The 12,302-nt window shown below is 36.1% G+C and overlaps 2 long non-coding RNA genes across 2 annotated transcripts; both read left to right on the top strand.

Annotated features, from left to right (window-relative positions):
• The first annotated feature begins 1,943 nt into the window (after window positions 1-1,943).
• On the top strand, window positions 1,944-4,323 carry LOC148200587 (uncharacterized). The gene is made up of 2 exons (XR_015785684.1): window positions 1,944-2,031; window positions 4,104-4,323. It is a non-coding gene; the product is annotated as an uncharacterized LOC148200587 (long non-coding RNA).
• A 4,861-nt stretch (window positions 4,324-9,184) lies between these two features.
• LOC148200586 (uncharacterized) lies at window positions 9,185-11,564 on the top strand. The gene is made up of 2 exons (XR_015785798.1): window positions 9,185-9,272; window positions 11,345-11,564. It is a non-coding gene; the product is annotated as an uncharacterized LOC148200586 (long non-coding RNA).
• The last annotated feature ends 738 nt before the right edge of the window (window positions 11,565-12,302 follow it).

Here is a 12,302-nt window from a genome sequence, read left to right as displayed (position 1 = left end):
GAATTTAAATCACACTCACACTTACGCCAAATCACACTCACACTTACTATACCCCTCTCTTTGCAAGTCCATTAGAATTTCAATCACTCCCTCTTTCACCATCGCTTCCACCACTACCCTTCTCCTTATATATTCCAATTCCAAAACGCACTCCAACGTTGCAACGCGAAGCCCTAATTCTCTCAAACGCAGAAACCCTATGATTTTAGGGATCTTACCTCTACACAAAATCTCATCAACCAGGGGGCTTCGAATGAAATTAATCAGTAAACGACGGCTCTTGCAGCATATCGACGAGATCGCGAACGGCGAGGCGGTCAATATACTTTGGATTTCGGATTGGATGACGCTGGTGAGGTAGGATATCTTGCATTTGGTAAGTGTTGGAGGAGGGATCGTGGGAAGTAGCCATGATGTTTATGGAGTTTATCAATTAGGGATGAGAGGGAGGAGAGGATGCGAGAGAGGTTGCGGAGGTTATGGTCGGAGGAGAAGACAACATGGGACTTGGCTTCGAGGTCGAGGAGCGTGTCAATGGCAGTGCTGGAATCTGTTAGGAAGAGGAAGGTGAAAGGATTGGTGTTCGTGTGAAGGGCTTTGGAAGCTTCTTTGACAGCTTCAATTTTGCCATATCATAATTTTTTAATTTAAATAAAATTTCTACGTAATCAAACAATACATGTCAGCATAAACACGTCAGCTATATTTAACGCCGTTTGGGAGCACTTAACGGTTAGGGTAAAATTGGTTCATCTTTACAAAAAATATGACCCAATTGAGACAGTTGTAAAAATGAGGACCCAACTGAGATTACCATACAAAATTGAGGACCAACTAAGGGTTAAAACCTAGGTACATCTAGCTAAAGATCGCTTTGAAATTTGCTTGTAATTTTTGCTACAAAATTTTCTTTTAAACTCGCATAGACCTCAGTTTACACAAAACCGATGCCTATTGTATTCTTGTGGTGAGGTATTAGCTTCTAAAGCACGAAAATTCTTCATTGTTGACCGACTTCCACGCTCCCAGGTTCCTATTTTTTAAAATTTTCTTTTAATATTGTTGAAAATAGAATGACATAGTTTCAATACCAAGAGGGGGAGTGAATTGGTGAAACACAAAAATCTGAGTCTTTTAAAAATCTTTTTCACAAAAGGATGATCTTTCAAAAGTTTCTTGAATTGCAAGGAATAAGATTTTTTAAGTGCAGGGGAAATAGTTGACTACGTGAAAAGTAAAGTCGACTTTGAAAATAAAAGTGCAGGGATAGAGAATTCAAACGCAGGTTTTTATACTGGTTCGGCCAAATTGCCTACATCCAGTGTCCTTCCAATCCCAGGAAGCAAATGCACTATAATGATCAAGCTTTTTACAACAAGGCTTTTATAGCGACCTCCACGTCAAAATATAAAACACCTCTCTAACCCTCTAATCAAAATATAGGCGTATACAAACAAAGAACAACAACAAGATGTCCCCTCTCCTACAGTCTTTAATCACTTTGAACAATCCTCAAAGTCTAGAACGCCACACGTTCTCTTCCTGTAGTCACAACAGGGCAACCACAATCTTCGCAAGATTGAGAGAAGAAGTTGATCACGTATCAGACACCTCATGTAAGATCCTTGAAAAATATTTGTAAGTTAAATACTAGATAAAAAAAAAAAAAAAAAAAAAAGTGAATAGTAAATTGTGAATAGTAAAAGGTGAATAGTAAAAAGTGAATAGTAAAAAAAAAAAAAAAATATTTTTGGAAAGGATAAGTGTTCCACGTAGCTTTGAGATCAGAATTTATCAAATTGCAAATAAAAAATTATTTTTGTAATAGTAAAATGAATAAAAAAATGAATAGTTAAAATGAATAGTAAAAATGAATAGTAAATTTTTTTTTGCTATAAATAGCCAAGGGGGGGAGGCTGAAAATTTACACCAAAGAACTTAGAAAATTTTTGAGAGAAGAGAGTGGGAAGAATTTCAAAGGGGATATTCTGGAAGTTTTCAGAGGACGAGGGGATTAAGTCTGTAATAGAGGTAAGGGGAGCTAACTTTGAGTATTTCCTTTTGTATTATCTTGAGTCTTGGATATGCTATATTTTGTTTTTTCTGATCTTATATCTTGAATATGGAGTATTTTGTTTCTGTATGATCTTAAATTTTAAATGAGAGTATACTTTGTGTTGATATCCAAGTGTGATAGTTGTAAAATGTAATGTTGATTATGTTATGCCACTTGTATGTTATCAGTTGTTTATTTTTTTGTATTTTGGAAGGATTAGAAATTGTCTAACCGGCTCTGCCAGATTCAATTTCTTGTTTCCCCAAACATTCTATTGTTTTCCTTATTTAATTTTATTGTATTTTGGAAGGATTAGAAATTGTCTAACCGGCTCTGCCAGATTCAATTTCTTGTTTCCCCAAACTTTCTATTGCTTCAGTTATTTATTTTATTGCACTTTTGGAAGGATTAGAAGTTGTCTAACCGGCTCTGCCAGATTCAACTTCTTGTTTCCCCAAACTATTTATTGCTTTACTTATTTATTTTATTGCATTTTTGGAAGGATTAGAAGTTGTCTAACCGGCTCTGCCAGATTCAACTTCTTATTTCCCCAGACATGTATTGTTCTTGTTATTTAATTATATTGTATTTTGGGATGGATTAGAAGTTGTCTAACCGGCTCTGCCAGATTCAACTTCTTGTTTCCCATGAATTTTTATATTAAGATTATTCTTATGATTGTCAAATATTGTATTCTTCTATGACCATTTATAGTAATATCTTATTATGGGTAATTGTTTATAATTATCTTGTATGAATTCTATCATGAATGAGTTTCTTGGCTGAAATTGATCTTGTTGGAAGGTCTGGAGTAAGGATTCTGTAATAACTTGTATATGAGTATTAAATAGATGTAGTGATACTATTTGAGGTTGTTGTAAGAGGAAGTAAAAATATTAAAATTAGGCATTTTAGATTTAGAGCATAAGCGAACAAGGTAGATAATTTAAATAAATAAATTGTTAATTATTGAAGGCCTCCCTTTGTTGGTAGGATAGAGGAACCTTAAAAAACCTGAGTTGGCACATCCCTGATCATAGAGCAGCCCTGGCCTGGTCCAGTCAGTTGTGACTAGTCATATGTGTTGGCGTCGAAGGTGAGTTTGATGCGTTCAGACATCTGGGTCCTCTCCGGTGACCAATTGGGGTAAAGAAAGATCTCTAATAGGATGAAATTAAAATAAAATAAGTTAATTGGAGATGCATAAAGTTATCATGGTAAAAACTTCATATATATTTTATTTATCGTTACATTGAGCTCAGACTTTAATACGTAGTGGCTAAGATATGATGAAATGTTTTGGCTGATCTATGAATCTTTAATTGGTGAAAATATGTTGAGTTATACTCGTTATGGTCAAAAATGAGTTTATAATATGAAGTATGATAGCTGGCGATATGTTTAATTTATTGACACCAAAATAGGTTATTGTCAAATTATGATTAGAGAATGAACATGATTGAGTTATGTGGAGAAGAGGTTATGAATTGTTGATTTGATGAAATGTTGGAGTGGATAAGAGAGTATGAAATGTTGATGTGATGAAATGTTGGAGTGGATATAAGAAATTATTGCTTATGAAATGATGTTTCCTACGGGAAGTAGTATGTTCGGTTATACCATGAGAGCTTGGTATGAACAAAGTAACACCTGAGGTTAATGAAAGCAGGCAGCAAGTGGTCTGACCATAAGGCTTTGACATAAATATGTGGTTCATAAGTTTTATAGAAGCAGGCAGAGAGCGGTCTGACCATAAGGCTTCAGAGAGTAAGACATAGTATACAGGTGAGGCTTAAGGAAGCAGGCAGAGAGCGGTCTGACCATAAGGCTTCGTGAGTAAGCATAGTATAAATTGTAAGGTTTATGAAATTGAGGAAGATGATTTTGATAATGATGAATTAATGACATCGGGGTAATGATATTTGAGTAATTGTAGAAATAAATGATTAAACTATTCTTATTACAAGTTTAATGATTGATTTGATATGGTTGGCTTACCCTTATTTGTTTATGCTATGATCATATAACTCATGTTATATGTGATTAGATAATGTTGCAGATGTGGTTGAAAAAGCTTAGAGATGAGAGAGATGCGGGGAAAACCTTTCATGGATTTTTGTAAAAAGAATAAATTTGTATTGGGAAGATTATGTTGTGTAAAATTTAAAAGTTGAAATGTCAACGGTGAAGACTATATTGTTTAAAGTTTGTAAGTTTGGTATTGTACTTTGGAGTAATTGAAATAAAGTTTGATTGTTTATATGAGATATCGAATTAATTTAGTCTCTACTATCAGTAATACCCTTTAAAATATTTGGGTGTTACATTATGGTATCAGAGCAATGGTTTTCGAAAGTATTTTGGGACTATGGGGAGTGAAATTATTATTCTTAGTAAAACTATTAATTGTTATGATGAAAACGACTATTGGAGGAAATTGATATCATATGCTAAATTGTATTGTTATCTTTTTGAAGAAATCATTTAAACTCGACAAAGATGCAGCAACAACAAGTTGATCAAGTACCTCAAAATCATTCTAGTTTGAATGACTTCTTAAGGCATGATCCAACTAAATTTAATGGGGAGGCTACTCCGGATGAGGCTGACTCTTGGCTAAGGCAGAACGAGAAGATTTTTCGGGTAATAACTTGCTCAGAAGAACAAAAATTAACTTATGCATCATTTCTTTTGGTGGGGGAGGCTGAATATTGGTGGGAAAGTATGCAACAGTTGATGACGGTTCGTGGTGAGGCTGTGAATTGGGAGAACTTTAAGATAAGGTTCTTGGAAAAATATTTTCCAAAGTGCAAAATTTGCAAGGGAGGCGGAGTTCCTGACCTTACAACAAAGGAGGTTATCAGTACAAGAGTACGTAGTAAAATTTAATTATCTCTCGAGGTTTTATACTCAGAATATCACAGAAGAATGGAGATGTCGAAAATTCGAGGGAGGACTAAGGCATGAACTGAAGAAGGTACTTATGCCATTGGAAATACAAGAGTTTCCAGCATTGGTAGAGAAAGCCAGAATGATAGAATTATTGGAGTTTGATCCAAGTAGAGTTTCCAGACTTGCCAAGGGAGAATCTTCAATGAAATTCAACAAAAAACCTTATGAAAAACCACAATTATCATATCGAGGAACAATGAAGTGTTTTGAGTGTGGAGGAGCACATTTCAGACGTGACCTGCCCTAAACTTATTGGGGAAAAAGTTGAAGGGAAGAGATGTTTCATCTGCAATGATCCGGGACACTTTGCTAATGTTTGTCCAAAGAAAAAGAAGGTGGGAGAACCACAACAACAAGATTCTGCTGAAGTAAAGCCCCGGGCAACAGGGAGAGTATTCGCAATGTCTGCAGAAGAGGCTACTAAGCCAGGTACATTAATCTTACACACCTGTATGTTGTTAGGAGAATGCGTATATGTTTTGTTTGACTCTGGAGCCACACACTCCTTTATATCCCTAGCATGTTTAGAAAGACTCGGATTACCGATGCTTGATCTAGGGTGTGAATTAGTAGTTTCTACACCAGCATCGGGACCAGTTACGACCAGTTCAGTCTGTGTCGGATGCCCGATCCAAATTGCAGGACGCAAGTTCAAAGTGAACTTGATCTGCTTACCCCTTCAAAATCTAGACATTATTTTGGGAATGGATTGGTTGACTGCCAATCACGTTCTTATTGACTGTGGGAAACAAAAGATAGAGTTTCTAAATTTGAACGATTTAGAACTAAGCTCAACTCGAGTCGTTGCGAAGGATATCAAAGATGGAGCTACCTGCTTTGTGGTGTTAGCTCAGGAGAAAAGAGAGAATACTGAAGAACAAATCATCGGAATACCTGTGGTAGAAGAATATGTTGATGTTTTTCCAGAAGAAGTACCAGGTTTACCACCTAGTCGAGAGATCGATTTCACAATAGATCTAATGCCTGGAGCTGGCCCAGTTTCTATGGCTCCATACAGAATGGCTCCTGCCGAACTAGTAGAGTTGAAAAAGCAAATCGAAGATCTGCTGGAGAAGAAGTTTATCCGTCCAAGTGTGTCTCCATGGGGAGCTCCGGTATTGCTGGTGAAGAAGAAGGATGGAAGTTCAAGGTTGTGCGTGGATTATCGACAGCTGAACAAGGTTACAATAAAGAACAAATATCCTTTGCCAAGAATCGATGATCTATTAGATCAGTTGAGAGGAGCAGAGGTGTTTTCAAAAATTGATCTCAGATCTGGGTACCATCAGATTCTGGTCAAGACGGAAGATGTGCAAAAGACGGCTTTCAGATCTCGCTACGGACACTTTGAGTACGTGGTAATGCCGTTTGGCGTGACGAATGCTCCAGCGATTTTTATGGACTACATGAACAGAATATTTCGGTCATGTTTAGATAAGTTCGTGGTAGTATTTATAGACGATATTCTTATCTATTCAGAGAATAAGGAAAGCATGCAGAACACTTGAGGGTGGCGTTGGAAATTTTAAGAAAACATCAACTGTATGGGAAACTGTCAAAGTGTGAGTTCTGGATAGAGAAAGTACAATTTTTGGGTCATGTGATTTCTGCTCAAGGAATCTCAGTGGATCCAGCAAAGGTGGAAGCTGTGCTAAAGTGGGAGCGGCCGAAAACTGTAACTGAAGTACGAAGTTTTGTAGGATTAGCCGGTTATTACCGACGTTTTGTTGAAGGGTTTTCCAAGATTGTAGGTCCTCTAACTCAGTTAACTCGTAAAGATCAACCATTTCTGTGGACTGACAAGTGCGAAGCCAGTTTTGAGGATATGAAGCAACGACTAACGTCAGCACCAGTATTAATCATTCCAGACTCTAGCAAATCTTTTGAGGTGTACTGCGATGCGTCATATCAAGGATTGGGGTGCGTCCTAATGCAAGAAAGGAGACCTGTAGCTTATGCATCTAGGCAGCTAAAGGCGCATGAGAAGAACTACCCAACGCATGACATAGAACTTGCAGCAGTAGTATTTGCATTAAAGACATGGAGACACTACCTCTATGGGGCAAGTTTCCAAGTTTTTAGTGACCATAAGAGTCTAAAGTATTTGTTCGATCAAAAGGAGCTGAACATGCGACAAAGAAGATGGATGGAATATATGAAGGACTATGATTTCGAGCTTTTATATCACCCAGGAAAAGCCAATGTGGTGGCAGATGCATTGAGTAGGAGACAAGCTCAGATAACAACAATGATGGTGAAGGAATTAGAACTGTTAGAAAAGTTACGTGATATGAACTTGGGGTTGCAGTTAACCCCAGATCATATATGGTGTGGTCATTTAGTAATCACTAGTGACTTCTTAGAACAAGTGAAGGTTGAGCAGTCGATGGATCAAGAGTTGCAGCAAAAGATCAGGTTGTTGGACACCGATCAAGTTAAGGACTTCGTTCTAAGTAAAGATGGCATCCTTCGATTTAAGAACAGAGTGTGTATACCTGCAAAGAGTGAATTAAAACATTTAATTTTAGACGAAGGCCATAAAAGTCGTCTTAGCATACATCCAGGTATGACTAAGATGTATAAAGACCTGAAAGAGTCATTTTGGTGGAATGGAATGAAGAGGGATGTGGCCGAGTTTGTAGCAGCCTGCTTGGTGTGTCAGAAGGCAAAAGTGGAGCATCAAAAACCGGGAGGGATGTTACGACAGTTAGACATTCCTCAATGGAAGTGGGACAGTATCTCGATGGACTTTGTAACACATTTACCAAAATCATCAAAAGGTCACGATTCTATCTGGGTTATCGTTGATAGACTAACCAAGAGCGCTCACTTTTTGCCCATTAATCAACGTATGTCTCTAGAAAAGCTGACGGAGTTATACATCAGGGAAGTAGTGAGGTTGCATGGAATACCTACAAGCATTGTGTCAGACAGAGATCCAAGGTTTACTTCAAGGTTTTGGCAGACGCTACAGAAGGCTCTGGGAACGCAGTTGAGGATGAGTTCGGCTTATCACCCTCAGACTGATGGTCAAACAGAAAGGACTATTCAGTCTTTGGAGGATTTGCTAAGAACTTGTGTATTAGATCATCTTGGAAGTTGGAATGAGATACTACCATTAGTAGAATTTACTTACAACAACAGTTATCATTCCAGTATTGGTATGCCACCATATGAAGCTTTATATGGAAGAAGATGTAGAACCCCGTTGTGTTGGTTTCAAGATGGGGAAGCACTAACAGTGGGACCCGAGCTATTACAGCGAACCACAGAAAAAATAAAATTAATCCAAGATCGGATGAAAGCAACTCAAAGTAGACAAAAGTCATATGCCGACAAAAGAAGAAGACCGTTAGAATTTGAAGAAGGAGATCATGTATTCTTACGAGTAACACCAACTACAGGAGTCGGGAGAGCTATCAAGATGAGGAAACTGACACCAAAATTTCTCGGACCGTATCAGATTCTCAAAAAGATTGGGCCAGTGGCTTATGAGGTAGCATTACCACCTGGATTGGCAAATTTGCATAACGTTTTTCATGTATCCCAACTAAGGAAGTATATTCCAGATCCAAAGCATGTGTTAGAAGTTGATGAAATTCAGGTCAAGGAAAATTTAACAATGGAAGTTGGACCAGTGCGTATACTAGATGTTCAAATGAAAAAGCTAAGAGGGAAAGATATTCGCACAGTAAAAGTACTTTGGAATGAAGACACACAGGAAATGACTTGGGAATTGGAAGAATTTATGATAAAGGAATATCCATATCTCTTTTGTAAGTAATCTTTTGTTAGATAGTCTTTGTTTAAATAAATAATTTTCGAGGGCGAAAATAATTGTTGTTGGGGAGATTGTAAGATCCTTGAAAAATATTTGTAAGTTAAATACTAGATAAAAAAAAAAAAAAAAAGTGAATAGTAAATTGTGAATAGTAAAAGGTGAATAGTAAAAAGTGAATAGTAAAAAAAAAAAAAAAATATTTTTGGAAAGGATAAGTGTTCCACGTAGCTTTGAGATCAGAATTTATCAAATTGCAAATAAAAAATTATTTTTGTAATAGTAAAATGAATAAAAAAATGAATAGTTAAAATGAATAGTAAAAATGAATAGTAAATTTTTTTTTGCTATAAATAGCCAAGGGGGGGAGGCTGAAAATTTACACCAAAGAACTTAGAAAATTTTTGAGAGAAGAGAGTGGGAAGAATTTCAAAGGGGATATTCTGGAAGTTTTCAGAGGACGAGGGGATTAAGTCTGTAATAGAGGTAAGGGGAGCTAACTTTGAGTATTTCCTTTTGTATTATCTTGAGTCTTGGATATGCTATATTTTGTTTTTTCTGATCTTATATCTTGAATATGGAGTATTTTGTTTCTGTATGATCTTAAATTTTAAATGAGAGTATACTTTGTGTTGATATCCAAGTGTGATAGTTGTAAAATGTAATGTTGATTATGTTATGCCACTTGTATGTTATCAGTTGTTTATTTTTTTGTATTTTGGAAGGATTAGAAATTGTCTAACCGGCTCTGCCAGATTCAATTTCTTGTTTCCCCAAACATTCTATTGTTTTCCTTATTTAATTTTATTGTATTTTGGAAGGATTAGAAATTGTCTAACCGGCTCTGCCAGATTCAATTTCTTGTTTCCCCAAACTTTCTATTGCTTCAGTTATTTATTTTATTGCACTTTTGGAAGGATTAGAAGTTGTCTAACCGGCTCTGCCAGATTCAACTTCTTGTTTCCCCAAACTATTTATTGCTTTACTTATTTATTTTATTGCATTTTTGGAAGGATTAGAAGTTGTCTAACCGGCTCTGCCAGATTCAACTTCTTATTTCCCCAGACATGTATTGTTCTTGTTATTTAATTATATTGTATTTTGGGATGGATTAGAAGTTGTCTAACCGGCTCTGCCAGATTCAACTTCTTGTTTCCCATGAATTTTTATATTAAGATTATTCTTATGATTGTCAAATATTGTATTCTTCTATGACCATTTATAGTAATATCTTATTATGGGTAATTGTTTATAATTATCTTGTATGAATTCTATCATGAATGAGTTTCTTGGCTGAAATTGATCTTGTTGGAAGGTCTGGAGTAAGGATTCTGTAATAACTTGTATATGAGTATTAAATAGATGTAGTGATACTATTTGAGGTTGTTGTAAGAGGAAGTAAAAATATTAAAATTAGGCATTTTAGATTTAGAGCATAAGCGAACAAGGTAGATAATTTAAATAAATAAATTGTTAATTATTGAAGGCCTCCCTTTGTTGGTAGGATAGAGGAACCTTAAAAAACCTGAGTTGGCACATCCCTGATCATAGAGCAGCCCTGGCCTGGTCCAGTCAGTTGTGACTAGTCATATGTGTTGGCGTCGAAGGTGAGTTTGATGCGTTCAGACATCTGGGTCCTCTCCGGTGACCAATTGGGGTAAAGAAAGATCTCTAATAGGATGAAATTAAAATAAAATAAGTTAATTGGAGATGCATAAAGTTATCATGGTAAAAACTTCATATATATTTTATTTATCGTTACATTGAGCTCAGACTTTAATACGTAGTGGCTAAGATATGATGAAATGTTTTGGCTGATCTATGAATCTTTAATTGGTGAAAATATGTTGAGTTATACTCGTTATGGTAAAAAATGAGTTTATAATATGAAGTATGATAGCTGGCGATATGTTTAATTTATTGACACCAAAATAGGTTATTGTCAAATTATGATTAGAGAATGAACATGATTGAGTTATGTGGAGAAGAGGTTATGAATTGTTGATTTGATGAAATGTTGGAGTGGATAAGAGAGTATGAAATGTTGATGTGATGAAATGTTGGAGTGGATATAAGAAATTATTGCTTATGAAATGATGTTTCCTACGGGAAGTAGTATGTTCGGTTATACCATGAGAGCTTGGTATGAACAAAGTAACACCTGAGGTTAATGAAAGCAGGCAGCAAGTGGTCTGACCATAAGGCTTTGACATAAATATGTGGTTCATAAGTTTTATAGAAGCAGGCAGAGAGCGGTCTGACCATAAGGCTTCAGAGAGTAAGACATAGTATACAGGTGAGGCTTAAGGAAGCAGGCAGAGAGCGGTCTGACCATAAGGCTTCGTGAGTAAGCATAGTATAAATTGTAAGGTTTATGAAATTGAGGAAGATGATTTTGATAATGATGAATTAATGACATCGGGGTAATGATATTTGAGTAATTGTAGAAATAAATGATTAAACTATTCTTATTACAAGTTTAATGATTGATTTGATATGGTTGGCTTACCCTTATTTGTTTATGCTATGATCATATAACTCATGTTATATGTGATTAGATAATGTTGCAGATGTGGTTGAAAAAGCTTAGAGATGAGAGAGATGCGGGGAAAACCTTTCATGGATTTTTGTAAAAAGAATAAATTTGTATTGGGAAGATTATGTTGTGTAAAATTTAAAAGTTGAAATGTCAACGGTGAAGACTATATTGTTTAAAGTTTGTAAGTTTGGTATTGTACTTTGGAGTAATTGAAATAAAGTTTGATTGTTTATATGAGATATCGAATTAATTTAGTCTCTACTATCAGTAATACCCTTTAAAATATTTGGGTGTTACACCTCAAGTGCAGGTTGATCAATCAGTCAATGCGCACAGATTCTTGTTCGTCAAGCAATCACCAAAGAATGAACACCTCGGTCTTTCTTGATGGATTCTTGGAGCTTTAGCACGTTCTACTAGACATCAATAATCTGAAACAATTCAATCAAAACGTTAGATTCACAAAAGTCTCTGCAGAAATCAAAACTGATTTTTCTAAAATTCGCGTCACACTCTCTGCATGCACTCTTCTTCTCCAAAACTCTGATCTTTCATTTCTCCTCCTTCTCTATAAAAGGCTCTCCCTTATCTCTACCAAAACTCACCATTTCTCTACTCCGATCTCCATTCAGGCACCGTAGAAGCAATCCCGGCATCCAGAGCTTCAGTTTGAACCAAACAGTTTCGAGTTTTGAACTGGTAAGTTTTTCTTTTCCATAGCCGTTCGTTCTCTGGTACATGCAAACCAAGTACCGGTTGCATGCTGTTATCTTGTCTGAACCATTATTGGTTTTTGGCTGTTTGGTTAGTTTGAAGAGTTGTGGAACGTAAGGGTAGAAGGATCTGTAGTCAGATGAACCGTATTCTGTCACTAGGACGATCGTTCACGCTCAGAGGTAAGGGAAGCTTATTAATTTAATTCGTATGATTATGTGTTGCATGAACGTTCGTTGATTTGATTGGATATGAAAAATGAT

The sequence above is a fragment of the Vigna umbellata genome, chromosome 4 (genome assembly GCF_029865625.1).
Source record: "Vigna umbellata cultivar VRB3 chromosome 4, Vumbellata_1.0, whole genome shotgun sequence".
Lineage (NCBI taxonomy): Eukaryota > Viridiplantae > Streptophyta > Magnoliopsida > Fabales > Fabaceae > Vigna > Vigna umbellata.
The sequence above is the reverse complement of the archived record's forward strand: the minus strand, read 5'-3'. Positions and strand labels throughout refer to the sequence as shown.